Raw genomic sequence first — 14,341 nt, 5'->3', positions numbered from 1 at the left:
ACTGTCTTCAGGTCTACACGTGTCAAATTTTGCTGTACAATTCACACATTGATGTTTCCTTTTTGTTCCTGATCCATGCTATTACCCAAAAAGTCCACAACTAGGCCGAGGGCAACTGGACTTGGTAAAAGGTCCTCCACAAAAGTTTTGTCTCTCATCCAAGATACTTATTTAGTTGTTTTTTTTAACACAGAAAGGGTTGGACACAGTGCCCACTCCCCCATCCATATCTGACAATTGAAAGCTGTGGGGAAAGGGGGGTTCCAAAGCTAAAAGACCATTCAACAAGCAGTTCTGATTTACTATACTGGTCCATTCAGGATGAGCACTGTATACTCTGACTGCAGTAAGACAAGCTCAAATTTCAGTGATACCTAATTTTTATGGTGATTACGAGACTGAATGCAAAGTGTGTATCCCCCATGTAACTCAAAGCCTATCACTTCCAGTCAATACTGTCAAATTTGGAGCTCCTTCAAGTTACATTAACAACCAGGTGACTCCTCAACATGCCCCCACCAACATACTGTTTGCAGTCTAAATGGCCAAGGACATTAAACCTGTAAGCTTACTTTTAACTAGATATGGAAAGTTGAAAGGTTGATTTTTTTCACCTGTGCTGTGGCTTAAAAACAGGTTCCACTGAGATTTGAACTCAGATCACTGGATTCAGAGTCCAGAGTGCTAACCATTACACCATGGAACCTTTGCAAGTTGTGCAAGGTTTGCTAGGCAGTTTCTTTCAAAATATCCACATGTGTGATATTGAAGGCCCACACCAATCACAACAAAGATGAAAAAGCAACAATTTTAAGCCAACTTAAGTCTATTTCCAGTCTGTTGATGTTTAACAAAGCATCTGTTGCTGATGTGAAATGTCTGCACCTGCTGAAGAGTAAACTTAATGGCATGTCAAGTTTATTTCATCTAAAAAAATGGAAACTACGGTGCTCATACCCGCCATAACACCCATAAAACTGGAGCGTAACACTATAAATATACTACACCACAGTACAAGTACATAGAGTAAAATAGAAACTGTAAAACATGTACATTTAAAGTGCTTGTTGTGCTGTCTGATAGTCTGAGGTATAAAAGAGAGAGCATACCTCTTAGTTTGTGTAACAGGAGGTCTTAGTCTACCACTACGTTCTATAACCCTACCAGTCAGATTACTACAGGAGGTAATATCTTCTGCAGCTCTTTTAAAGACTCTACCATAATACCTGCTGGAGATGCCAGGTCCTCATACATGTAAAGCATGGAAATTTAAATATCATTGAATAAAAGAAGAAACCTGGGTAAAACATGTAATGTTAATGTTGTATATGGCTTCAAAACCTGTAAATGCAACTGCGGTGGCTGGAAATCAAACCTGGGCAAAATGATTGCACTGCTATGGTATAAAACATAGTCAAAAAGTAACAAGTAACACACCTGTTGCCTTTCTGCTAGACAATCACTGCAAATCTTGTAACACAGACTGAAAAGAAATACATTGGTGGCTTCCAGTACCTATGCGATAACACTGGTATACTGTGACCTATGAGATAACGCAATATTGTTCATGAAGGGACATCTGCATTTTGGAAAAGTCTGATGTGTCATTGGTTTGTTATCACTCTTTAAGATTACCTTTCGAAAAATCATAGTGCACTGCCTGTGTCTGTGGATCCTCGTGGAGGCAGGTTGATTGACATGCTCCCTTATTTGTACCATAACAGAGATCTAATATTTAATCAAATCGGCTTGGGCAAGTAAACTTTCTGGTTACTCCTTGACAAATAAAGCAAGTAGCCACACAATGAAAACTACAGAGATGGCTGGGAATCAAACCCAGGTCAACTGCTTGGAAGGCAGCTATGCTCACCACTATACCACCATCACTAGACAATGTTTACTGAAAATCTTGTAACACATCTGGGTTCAAAGTGTGCTCTATCACTGAGCTACAGCCCCTTAAGATTTTCAGATTTTTTTGGGACTTTTTGGTGAGATCACTAAATAAGAGAAGAAACCTGGGTGGAAAATGTAATGTTAATGTTGTATATGGCTTCAAAACCTGGTGGTGGCTCGAAATCAAACCTTGACAAAATGCTTGCACTGCTATTGTAAGTTAAATATCAAAGTTAAAAAAGTAACATCACACAAAGAAAGCTACTGCGATGGCTGGGAATCCAACACCGGTCAACTGATTGGAAGGTAGCTATGCTCACCACTATACCACCATCACAGGACAATGTACCGCTCAGTGTAAATCTTGCAACACATCTGGACACTAAGACTGACTTTTGCATTAATCGCCCTGAACTCAAGGAGATTGCCTTTTAATACTTTTCTCTTTCAGAATAAGAGCTTCTGCAGCTCTTTTAAAGACTGGACAATAACAATAGTTGGAGATGCTGGGGATTGAACCCGGGCCCTCATACATGCAAAGCATGCACTCTACCACTGAGCTACATCCCCTGTATTGCTTTTATTTTTTTTACTTTTTCTGAGATCATTGAATAAGAGAAGATTCCTGGGTATAATACGTAATGTTTCTGTTGTATATGGTTTCAAAACATGGCGGTGGCTGGAATATGAACCTTGGCAAAATGCTTCCACTGCTATGGTACAAATCTAGTCAAAAAGTAACACATCTGTTGCCTTTCTGCTCGGTTAAGATTTCCGTGGAGACCCCTACCCGGGAAAAATGTTGAAGTAAACTATTGGCCACTTGTCTAGCCTTGGTGTTTCTGACGGGGAAAGCCTTTGGGTGACATGTTGCTTGATCACAAATCACTAAGATGAAACAGTGACCTGCCCTCCTCCTCTCTAAAGGACCAACTACATCCATGGCAATGCAACTGAAAGGTGTGTCTATTATGCAAAAAAATCACCTCATCCGCGACTCCAAGTGGTCATGTATGCCAAATTTAAAGTGCTTCCCTCTAGGAGTTTAGAAATATTGCATTCATAAGAATCGGATGAACAGACATGAGGACACAGTTCCCCTGACATTGAACCTTTGACCTCCAAAATCTCATCAATTGATTTACGAGTTCATGTGAATGTTTTTGCAAAATCTGAAGAAAGTCCCTCCAGGGGGTCCTGTGTTATCACATTCACAAAAATGGGAAGTGCATACGTATGTAGAGATGGATGGACAACCGAAAAGCATAATACTTCTAGCAACAGCTGGTGCCGAGACATAACAAGAGACAAAAAAGAGGTGGGGGAGACAGAGTTAAGGCCTGACAGAGTAGAGAATTACAGACAAAAGATGTGAAACAGTGCCAAGTGTGACCAGAAGAATTGGAAAAGATATAGAACTATAAAGGACAAAACCTTCTTAAAGAAATCTTTATTGTTTATTTATAGCAACTCCCCAGCTGCCGAAACAGTGCCACGTAGGCCTTTCATGGTATTCAATAAATTCATCTTCAACATTATTGAATTCAAATTATAGCTCTGGGCATTTTATCAAACCACAATCCCCAAAGTGTAAACGTTTTCAGACCTTGTAATCTTTGATTATACAACTTCAGACAAACATCTTCACTGACTTTCTTTCTTGTGAAAAACAATTAGAGCTGATCAGCAACAGCTGTGCGACCTGCATGAAGGTTTATTTTAACCTGGCATGGAGCACAGGAACCATCTTCTCTTGGTGACTGGAGTGATGGGAGCTGTTTGGGCCTTTCTTCTTTGTGCGCTGGCTGTTTGGATCAATGCGGGTTGTTATATTTCTTCTATTTAAAGCTTGTATTCAAATATGTAGTTGAGTATAGTAAATGTAAGTAAGGTTAACTACTGAAATTAAATTTAGCTCCAAAGTTGGAGATATGTGCCATCAAACAGCAGAAACATTTGATTAACAGCAATGGCATTGTCCTTAGGCTTGAGTTTGCCAGTTGGCGGCACAAATGAAAGACATGATGATGAGCTGCAGAGGAGAGTAAGAGGTAAGAACATTAGTGACAGATTCGATTCAGTTACTTACGGGCACTAACTGAATTTCTTTTGTATTACAGATTTGTCTCCCAATGATATTTCCATGCAGAGGGCTTTCGCACTTCTCCAGTCAATGGAGTCCAAGTTGATCCAAGCTGCTAAAAAAGGTGAGCAGGTTCTATGAAACCCTATTGGGGAAAATGCTGCATACTATGTGTAGAGTAGAAGTTTGTTGCACAATGTAATTAAGTTGTCTGGCTTTTGGAATGGGGATTCCAACCTGTGTTTAACTACAGCTACATTGACCATATCATGTGGGGTATACATCTGCTGTCTCGCATTATTCAGGCATTTCTATATTTTATTTAAACAATACAACAATTGATGTATGGACCTTGGCCTATTGGCCACATCACTATTGTGCAAATGACTTTACATGACACCCTCTTGTGCAATATTGCTATTATACAACAGTTACCAGAAAAATGTTACAATTAAACAATGTTTATATTGTGTCAATTTGATCTCAAAAGCAACAGTTGATTTTTAGTGCCTGCCCAGTCAGCCAGGCGACTTAAGCCATGTTATAGCTGTAGCAATTGTGGGATTTCCTAAATTGAATAGATTCAGCACATTAAAACACTTAAGCTAGCACTGCTGTGACAGATTCTGTCAGTTTGTAAAACGCCACTGGACTGATGGCCAATTAAGTCTTTTGGGGCTATCCAAGTCTTTAAAGCAGCTTTTAATAGTTTTGCTTTTAAAGGGGGGGGGGGCAGAAAAGCCTTAGTGGTAAGTTGTCTTTGCAGTGTTAAGTCTAGGTTAGTTGGAACTTAACAATTGAGACATTATCTTTCAGCACAACTGAAAACCAATAAAGTAGAAGCTGAGGCATCTGTTGGCCAACTGGCACACGTACAATCGCCCCTGAACAGACCCAATGGGATCAAAACCAACCTGACGTCCAATCAGCACGCCAACCTGACGTCCTTTCCCTTGTTCAATGCAACGTCTGTTCTCTTTGTCAACCTGACGTCCTTTCCCTTGTTCAACGCAACGTCTGTTCTCTTTGCCATCCTGACGTCCAATCAGCTCGCAAACCTGACGTCCTTTCCCTTGTTCAACGCGACGTCTATTCTCTTTGCCAACCTGTTGTCAGACGAGCTCGCAAACCTGACGTCCGACGAGCTTGCCAGCATCATAGCCAGTCTCCTCGCCAACCTGACTTCTGATAATTGGCTCGCCCTCTTGACGTCCGACGAGGTTCCCAGCATCATAGCCAGTCTCCTCGCCAGCCTGACATCCGACAATTGGCTCGCCCTCTTGAAGACCGACAAGCTTGCCAGCATCATGGACAGTCTCCTCGCCAGCATGACATCAAACAGTTGGCTCGCCCGCTTCACGTCCGAAGAGCTTGCCAATCTCCTCGCCAGCCTGACATCCGACAATTGGTTCGCCCTCTTGGCGTCGGACGAGCGTCCCAGCATCGTAGCCAGTCTCCTTGCCAGCCTCACATCCGACAATTGGTTTGCCTTTTTGACGTTCGACGAGCTTCCCAGCATCATGGACAGTCTCCTGACATCTGACAATCAGCTGCTCGCCAACATTAACGCTATAGGAGAGGTCAGTAAATCAATGAATTAGGTTGTAGTGTCACAATGATCCGTCTCTTTATTTCATAACTGCAACAGCTACATAAGTAAACTTCTAAAAAAAAAAAAAAAAAAAAGACAAAGCAGTTTCTCTCAAAATGCGAAAATAGTTTGTCCTTCCGCTGTCTAGTCATACACACACCTAGCTCAGGTAAGGTCTAAATAAAGATTTAACACCCGCTGACGTCATGGTCATCATCATAGCCATTAACATACCGTCAACATGATCAACAGTAATTATTATCAGCATCATTTGAATATAGGTATCCATATGATTTATAAATTACATGGATGTGAAGAGGCTACGACAAATGAGTGTAATGGCTTCAACAACATCCATTCTCTTCACCAGGAACCAGCTCTCCAACCAGAACTTCTGTCCCTTGTTCAACTGTACATCCAGTTTCTTAGCCAACCAATGTCTGATCATCCCGCCAACCAGACGTCCGGCAATCATCCCGCCAACCAGACGTCCGGCAATCATCCCGCCAACCAGACGTCCGGCAATCATCCCGCCAACCAGACGTCGGTACCCTTCATCAAACTGACGTCGGTATGACATCTGATTTGCTGTACTTTATCTCTTAATTTATATAAACTCAACTAACTAAATGTCTACCTTATTGCTGATAAGCTATGAATAAAAAATAAATCTGCCAACAGTTTCCCTTTGCATTACTTTATGCATGCCTCCAAAATAAAGGGATCACTTTGGATCAACACTGTTGCTGCTGTCTGGTGGCACAAGTAGAGTGTACCCTCTAGTAGGATTGAGTCTGTTTCAGTTTGAAACTTTTCTCTTTAGGGTAAATTTTTACTTGGGGCCCAAGCGCTAACTGCAGCAAAGGCCCTATTAAAACTAAAATGTGTTTTGTTTTTTCCCTAGCAAATTGCCTGAAGTGACTTAACATATTCAAAAACTAGTGACTATGTATTTAAAGGGTTTTGGGAATATGTGCTGTTTGAACAATTTCATTATCAAGAATAGACAGGAACCCCACTAAACACTTGTAAATTTACCAATATGTGCATTCTCAGAATGTGATCTGTGGGCTACTTTTAGAAGTGTCAGATCTGGACCCTCTGCTGCTCCCCCCCGCCCCTCCTCCTCAGTCCGTTTGCTGGCCATTGGTCTGTACCTCCAGATAGGATGGAGTATCGTATGGCTGACCCGTCTGAAACCTTATTTCAGCGTCATGAGCTTGTAATAGAAGGCTCATCAAGGCTTTGGTGAGGGCATGTGGACATTGCTGCTTGCTCTTCTGTTTGGCAGAGTAAATCTCCAGATGCTGAGGTCACAATCAGACTTTCGCTCTAGGCAAAGAACTGTAGCCAGACCACATATGTCTCTAGCTGTGTTCTGAGGTGCTGTGATTGTGGTTGTCTTCAATCTTGTGGTACAGTTTGTCACTAGTCCTGCAGCTGGAGTGGGAGAGAGATGCACCCGACTCGACACGAGGCACTGTGTGGCACAAAACGGAACTCTGAGAAGCATCTGTTCTTTTATCAATACTCCATTTAGCAAACATCCCTAATAAAACATTTCTTTCTCTCTTCCTGGTTTAACTCTATAAAATCCATGCAATTGTTCTGAAAAGTAATCGCTGGTTTTGGAAATTGTTCACGGTAGGACTCCGATTACACTATTTTTTTTTTTTTTTTTTCACAAGGCAAAACTTCATTTTAAAAACAATAATGCTGTGAGCGCCTTTAATGATTGCTGCCATATCCCTCCAATAACGCAGAATACCTATTCATAATAGTTTAGTGGTTTTAGCAATTAACACGTGCTGTGATACACAGCAAACACCTGTCTTGAAAGCAACAAATCACACAAATGAAATGTTTTCAAGATCAACTTGATAGTTCAAACAATTTGTCATAAAGAAACTGAAATTACAGACAAATTCTATAGTGCAGCTTTACTGACAAACACACTGGAGTACAATATTAAATGTACATATAATGGAATCTTATCAATTTGAATTGGGTTCAATATTTTCTCAACCAATAAACTTAGATGAACTTATACAAAAAGATAAATTGTTTTTATCTTTGGGTTACAACACAAATTAACCCTTGTGTTGAAGTCCTGGGTCAAAAGTGACATATTTGTCCCTTTTTCAGACTTTTTATGTATTTACTAACACACCCTTACCACCACTAGATTTTTATGGTCAATAACCCACACACAACTATGTACTGTACATATTAATCTTTACAGTGGTATGCAGGTAACTTGATGTAATACAGGCAAATACATAAGGCCCCACCCAACAGTTTTATGATACTTGGTGGGCAACTATGTCAGTGATTAAGCTTGTTGCTGTGACCAAGAAACCACCAGCAAAATGACTGATACTTCCTCAGGTGTGGATTTTCTTGGATGTCAAATATTTGAATTTAAAGTCAGAATCCAATTGACATGTAAGAAAAATACAATGTACAACCATCTTCTACATTTCTGCATGAGTCAGTTTACCCAATTTCTGAGTAGTAGGAACATATCCTGATAAGCATACATGTGCAGCTCAACCTCGAAAAGGCATAAAGCAAATGCTTGTGGCTTTAAGATCGAGCTCCTGCTTTTGGAAAATCTGACAGATGCAGTCTGTGGTGCAATAGGTCAGCGCAGTTGGCTGTTAACCGCAAGGATGGTGGTTCAAGTCCACCCAGGGACGATTGTTGCTTAACAATACAAACTGACTATGTGACAGATGTGTAATGTGTCATGTCCTGCCTTCTGAAGCTCTAGTCAGGTGCAATTCTCTGCCTAAAACAATATGAGTCATTTCAGTAAGTGAAAAGGAAACTCACATCTACAAAGATAAATTTGATAGAAAGACATTTGCATCGGCAACTGTTGGACAACAGCAGGCAGGACTGGCTCCAGTAGCCAAGGCTGCATCCAAATGATCCCGACAAGATAGTGGACAGGAGGCTTTAGACTAGTGACACTCACTTGGACTAACAATGAGATAGCATTCTTTTTAAAATAAAGATTGATGGATTTGTGTATTGTTTTATTGGGTTTTAGGTAAAGAGTGGTTGGGGAAACAGAGGATGTGCTGGGAAAGTATGCCACAAGTTGGGTGTGCTTGTGTAACTATGGGCGGGGGGTATGTGGGACAGGACTGTGGGTCGGCGTTGTTGGTACGTGAGTGGAAATACATCCAACATGCTAACGCATATCCAACGCCATCACCCAGACATGCCAATCACTGGAACGAGACAAAAAAAAACTGTCCAACGTCTCCTCCCTACAGTGCTTAACCAGCCTTTAGATACAAATACAAATAGGGCCAAAAAATCACTGACTCAATCAGGATTTACACATCACCTTCAACGCCCCGTATCCACTCATAGAGTAACCTGGCTTCAAGTATTTGCTGTATGTACTCAAACCTCGTTCCAACATGCCATCCCGTCCACCGGGACTTCAGTCTACCGTTCCACCCCTTTAATACATGTCAATCAAGCTGAGTCTGTAAAGGCCACACAGTCTGATTAGTCAAGTGGAAACACCTGTGGGAGTGGAACATGGATGTGTAGAGATGGGCTTTCAAACAATGCACCTTTTTGACATGTCCAAGTAGGAAAAGCAAAGATAGAAATGAATTATGGCTTAACTCAGTTTACATTTTACACTGGACATAAGGCATTACAAAGTCAAAGTAGGTGTTAACCCGTTCAAGTAACCTTGTCCACCTAAACATACTTCAAAACTGACTATAACTTGAGTTAATTATTAAGCTTTGTAGGTTTTATTGCCTTCATTTATGTCACTTTTCTACATAACTGCTATTACCACTCTGATCATATTCCTTTCCTCAATACTCCATAAAGAAGCAAAGAACGATCATCAATGACAGAGAGCATATGAAGTGAATCATTACTCTCTGTCAGCTTCACGCTCAGAAAGGAATATCACATCTCATACTATACTCATCATCGTGGTCAGCGAGACAAAACACTTTGGAAACACATTCCTCAAGTCAGAAACTCTAGAAATGATCCCTGAAAGTATAGTCTTAGTTAGACTGAGGGGGGGGGGGGGGGGGAACTGCATCTCATTCACTGCAGAGTGATTGTCTCTCAGGGTTCAGAGGGACAGAAGCTAATCGTTACGTGGTCCAGATGACTCTGAGGTGAGAAAATCTATTTAGATCTTTAAGAAGACCGATATGTAGATTGAATTAGATTTTCAGTCACTGTTGTCTCAATACTTCAGTGTCAGCCTACTTATTCTCTACAATAAATGCTCCAGTCCTTTCTTTGCCTTAAACACCAGCCAATCACAAGTGTTAGGGCCTACTTGTGAATAGTCAATGTGTGAGTAATCAGGAAGCTCACATAAAAGATAGTAGAAAGGTCTACCAAATGTTTAACTTTACAACCCATAGGCTGTTGGAGCCTTGGTTGCCACAGGATCCCAAACCTCGCCTCAAAAATTTCAATTACAGATTTTCCAGCCCTTCATCATGAACACCGGAGTAGAGTGGCACAGCGGAAGCGTGCTGGGCCCCTAACCCAGAGGTCGATGGATCGAAACCATCCTCTGCTATTTCCTGTCCTTTGTATCAGAACTAAGTGTAATTCCTGTTTGTTGGTGTTTAACAAAGCATTAATTTCTGTAATGCAAAGTCTCCACCTGCTGAAGAGCGAACTTAATGGCATGACAAGTTTCATCTATAAAAATGGAAGCTACAGTGCTCATACCCGCCATGACACCCATAAAAACTAGAGTCTCATACAATAAATACATTACATTATAAATACAGTAAAATAAAGACTGTAAAACATGTACATTTAAAGTGCTTGTTGTGCTGTCTGATAGTCTGAGGTATAAAAGAGAGAGCATACCGCTTAGTTTGTGTCAACGCAGGTCTTCGTCTACCACTACGTTCTATAACCCTACCAGTCAGATTACCACAGGAGGTAATATCTTTAGCAGCTCTTTTAAAGACTCTACCATAATACCTGCTGGAGATGCCAGGTCCTCATACATGTAAAGCATGAGCTCTACCACTGAGCTACATCCCCTGAAGATTTTCAGATTTTTAAGTTTTTTCTGAGATAGACTAAGACTTATCTTTAGTAATCCTTTTGGGAAGACTTCTGCAAGGAAATTGAAATATCACTGAATAAAGGAAGAAACCTGGGTAAAACATGTAATGTTAATGTTGTTTATGACTTCAAAACCTGTAAATGCAACTGCAGTGGCTGGAAATCAAACCTGGGCAAAATGCTTGCACTGCTATGGTACAAAATCATAGTCAAAAAAGTAACACACCTGTTGCCTTTCTGCTGGACAATACAACGTTCACTGCAAATCTTGTAACACAGACTGAAAATAAATGTTAAGAGATGCATTGGTGGAGATGGGCTGCTTCCACTACTTCTGAGATAACTCTGTCTTTGCTACCACTCTTGAGGAACACCTCTCGTTGTCGGTAGGATTCAAACCTGCACGGGGAGACCTCAATGGATTTCTAGTCCATCGCCATAACCGCTCGGCCACAACAACCTGCAATTTAGTGCCAGACCTATTGGAACAAATGTTAATAAACTTTTGAATTGGTTAGTAGTAGTTACCAGACACGGGCAAAGTGCAAATCGTAGTGTTTTGCTTGTGTCTGTGGATCCTCATGGAGGCAGCTTGATTGATTGATATGCTCCCTTATTTGTACCATAACAGAGATCTAATATTTTATCAAATTGGGTTGGGCTAGTAACCTTTCTGGTTACTTCTTGAAAAATAAAGCTAGAGACTGATCTTGCATTTATTACCATAAATGCAAGGAGGTCACGGCAACTCACAACACTGTGCTATTCAAATATACACTAATCCTTTTCAATAGTTGAGTAAAGCAGGACATGGGTAAAGTGCACCGAGTTTTTAGACACTTGATAAGTTAATCATCCACTTTATGGCCTTTTAATACTTGCTGCATTGTTTCATTTTCTCTTTCAGAATAAGAGTTTCTGCAGCTCTTTGACAGACTGGACCAGGAATACCTGATGGAGCATCTGGGGATTGAACCCAGGTCCTCATACATGCAAAGCATGCGCTCTACCACTGAGCTACATCCCCTGAATGTTTCCAAATTTCTTTTACTTTTTCTAAGATCATTGAATAAGAGAAGAACGCTATCGGAAACTCGGTCAGTGGAGCCATGAAAAGACCCCATGACAATCTACCTGACCCTAGTCTTTCAAGTCAGTGACAAATCTAAGCTGCATTTCCTTTTTACCAAAATTCAATTTCCAATTTTGGTAAAATGTTTTGCGTCAAAAGTAGTCTGTTGTTCAAAATAATCAGACAGCTCAATCTGGCAGTGTTGCCATAAAAACACTACATGCCAAACAAACTACTTGAACATTGCCCTTCTAGCCACTGACTGATCACATTTCATTGATGCAAAGTTGCTAATGCATTTTGTTTGTTTGTTTTATTTGATCCCCATTAGGACAATGCACTGTTCACTGCAAATCTTGCAACATATCTGGTCATTGAGACTGATTTTTGCATTAATTACCATGAACACAAGGAGATTGCCTTTTAATACTTCTGTCTTTCAGAATAAGAGGTTTGCAGCTCTTTTACAGACTGTTGTAACAGAAAACTTGCTGGAGATGCCAGGGATTGAACCCGGGGCGTCATACATGCAAAGCATGCGCTCTACCACTGAACTACATCCCCTGAATGTTTCTACAGAAACCCCAACCCGGGAAAAATGTTTAAGTAAACTTGTTTGTTTTATTTGGATCCCCTTTAGTTTCAGCATGTACTAAAAGCTTTTCTTCCTGGGGTCCTACAATCCTTTCTTTGACAATACTCTTCATGACATTTCATTACACACACACAGACATAAATTAGAAAATACTAACCATAATTAAATCATAAAGTTAACGCAATTTATACAAGAAATAAAATAAAAGACACTACTCCGAATAGATTAATCAATTTAAGAAATAAGATAACAAAAGCCCTATAACAAACTAATCTTAAATAACATATTTAATTCCTTTGAAATAAATATGTCTTAAGTGATTTTTTAAACCATACTGAGAGTTGTGTTTGATAGTCGTTGGGAGAGAGTTCCATTCACACATCGCTCTGTACCCGACAGAACGCTGAATTGATTTAGTTTTCACTTAAGGTAAAATAAAACTACTGCACGCCTCGTTGGATAATGATGTGTAGCAGTACTAAAGGATAGTTTTCTGTTTGAAATAAAAGGTGTTTTGTTTGTTATAACGTTATGTAAAAAAAAACATTAACAAATACACAAGTCTATTTTTAACTTTAAACCATGAGAGTTGTTCATGCATGTTATCAATATTTGATCTAAACCCACACAAGAGAGCCGCACGTGCAGCTTTTTTCTGAATCACTTGTAATTTTTTCATATTAATTGCTGAAGTGTTGGACCACACCACTGAACAGTAATCCAGATGTGAAAAAAACAAAACCTGAAGAACTTTTTCACCTATCTATGGTGTGAAGATGTTTGCACACCTTTTAATAACTGACAAGGTGTTGCCCATTTTAGTTACCAGCTTCTGAACATGTTTGTCCCAACACAATCTATAGTTTATTCTATCAAGTTTCGGTTTGGAACATTAAAAAAAGGAGTTCCAACCACTAAACTAGCAGTTTTAGATCCATTGAGATCAGTTTGTTACTCCTGATCCAGTCCACCACTGACTGTAACTCTATCTGTAGTTTAGTATTTTGATCACCAATATCAGTTCCTCATAAATATATAGTAGACTCATCAGCAAACATTGAAATGCTCGCTTTATCTAAAACAGATGGTAAATCATTAGTAAAGATTGTGAAGAGGAGTGGCCCAAGAGAACTTCCTTGAGGAAATCCATGTTCCACAAGCCTGAAAAACTTCCATTAAAGTAAACTAATTGTCTCCTATCAGTCAAATAACTTTCCATCCATAATAATGCAGTTTGTGAAAAACCATAATATTCCAATTTTTTAACAGTAAGTTGTGGTCAGTTATATCAAATGCTGCAGTAAAATCAAGCATCACAACACCTGTTATTTTTCTCTCGTCCATGTTCTTAAACCAGTCATCAACCATCTGAGTCAGGGCAGTGGCAGTTGAGTGTTTTCCTCTGTATGTATGAAAGCTGAAAAACTGTAATTAAATTATTTAAAAATAAAATTGAATCTGGTCAATTCTTTCCATTATTTTACAGAAAATTGGTAATAAGCTTATTGGTCTACTGTTTGATCCAGAGAAAGGCATTTTCTTATTCTTTGGTATTGGCACAACTTTACATATCTTCCATGTTTGCAGACATATATTTTCCATAAAACACATATTAATTATGTGAGCAATAGTAGGAACAATGATTGAAACTATTGGCTTAATCCACTTATATTCAAGATAGTCCACACCAGGTGGTTTGTTTTACAATTCATCAGAAGCTACATGTTTTACTTTCCATGATCTTATTTATCAATGTTTTTGACAAATCCATGTTGTGTAGCTGTGTAGTATTTTTAAGATTATTTATTTTATTTATGAAATAATCATTGACACAATTTGCTATATCACTTTGTTTAGTAAGGAAATCACCTTTATTTTTCTATCTAAAAGCTCTATCTCTGTAGGGATCCATCCCATAATGTTGTCACACACTTAGAATAATAATCTGAGTCTTTCAGCACTTTTAGTGGATGGAAACGTTCTCTTGTCAAGGAGTTTAAACACAGAAACGGCAGGAAG

At 39.6% G+C, this 14,341-nt stretch overlaps 4 non-coding genes and 1 pseudogene across 4 annotated transcripts; 1 reads left to right on the top strand and 4 right to left on the bottom strand.

The window, feature by feature from the left end:
• Positions 1-634: 634 nt before the first annotated feature.
• On the bottom strand, positions 635-706 carry trnaq-cug (transfer RNA glutamine (anticodon CUG)). The gene has a single exon. It is a non-coding gene; the product is annotated as a tRNA-Gln (tRNA).
• Positions 707-2,394: 1,688 nt separating this feature from the next.
• On the bottom strand, positions 2,395-2,466 carry trnaa-ugc (transfer RNA alanine (anticodon UGC)). The gene has a single exon. It is a non-coding gene; the product is annotated as a tRNA-Ala (tRNA).
• A 6,928-nt stretch (positions 2,467-9,394) lies between these two features.
• Positions 9,395-9,621, bottom strand: LOC116676585 (uncharacterized; annotated as a pseudogene).
• Positions 9,622-10,080: 459 nt separating this feature from the next.
• On the top strand, positions 10,081-10,152 carry trnar-ccu (transfer RNA arginine (anticodon CCU)). The gene has a single exon. It is a non-coding gene; the product is annotated as a tRNA-Arg (tRNA).
• Positions 10,153-12,219: 2,067 nt separating this feature from the next.
• On the bottom strand, positions 12,220-12,291 carry trnaa-ugc (transfer RNA alanine (anticodon UGC)). The gene has a single exon. It is a non-coding gene; the product is annotated as a tRNA-Ala (tRNA).
• Positions 12,292-14,341: the final 2,050 nt, after the last annotated feature.

Source organism: Etheostoma spectabile, unplaced genomic scaffold (assembly GCF_008692095.1).
Source record: "Etheostoma spectabile isolate EspeVRDwgs_2016 unplaced genomic scaffold, UIUC_Espe_1.0 scaffold00003452, whole genome shotgun sequence".
NCBI lineage: Eukaryota > Metazoa > Chordata > Actinopteri > Perciformes > Percidae > Etheostoma > Etheostoma spectabile.
The sequence above is the reverse complement of the archived record's forward strand: the minus strand, read 5'-3'. Positions and strand labels throughout refer to the sequence as shown.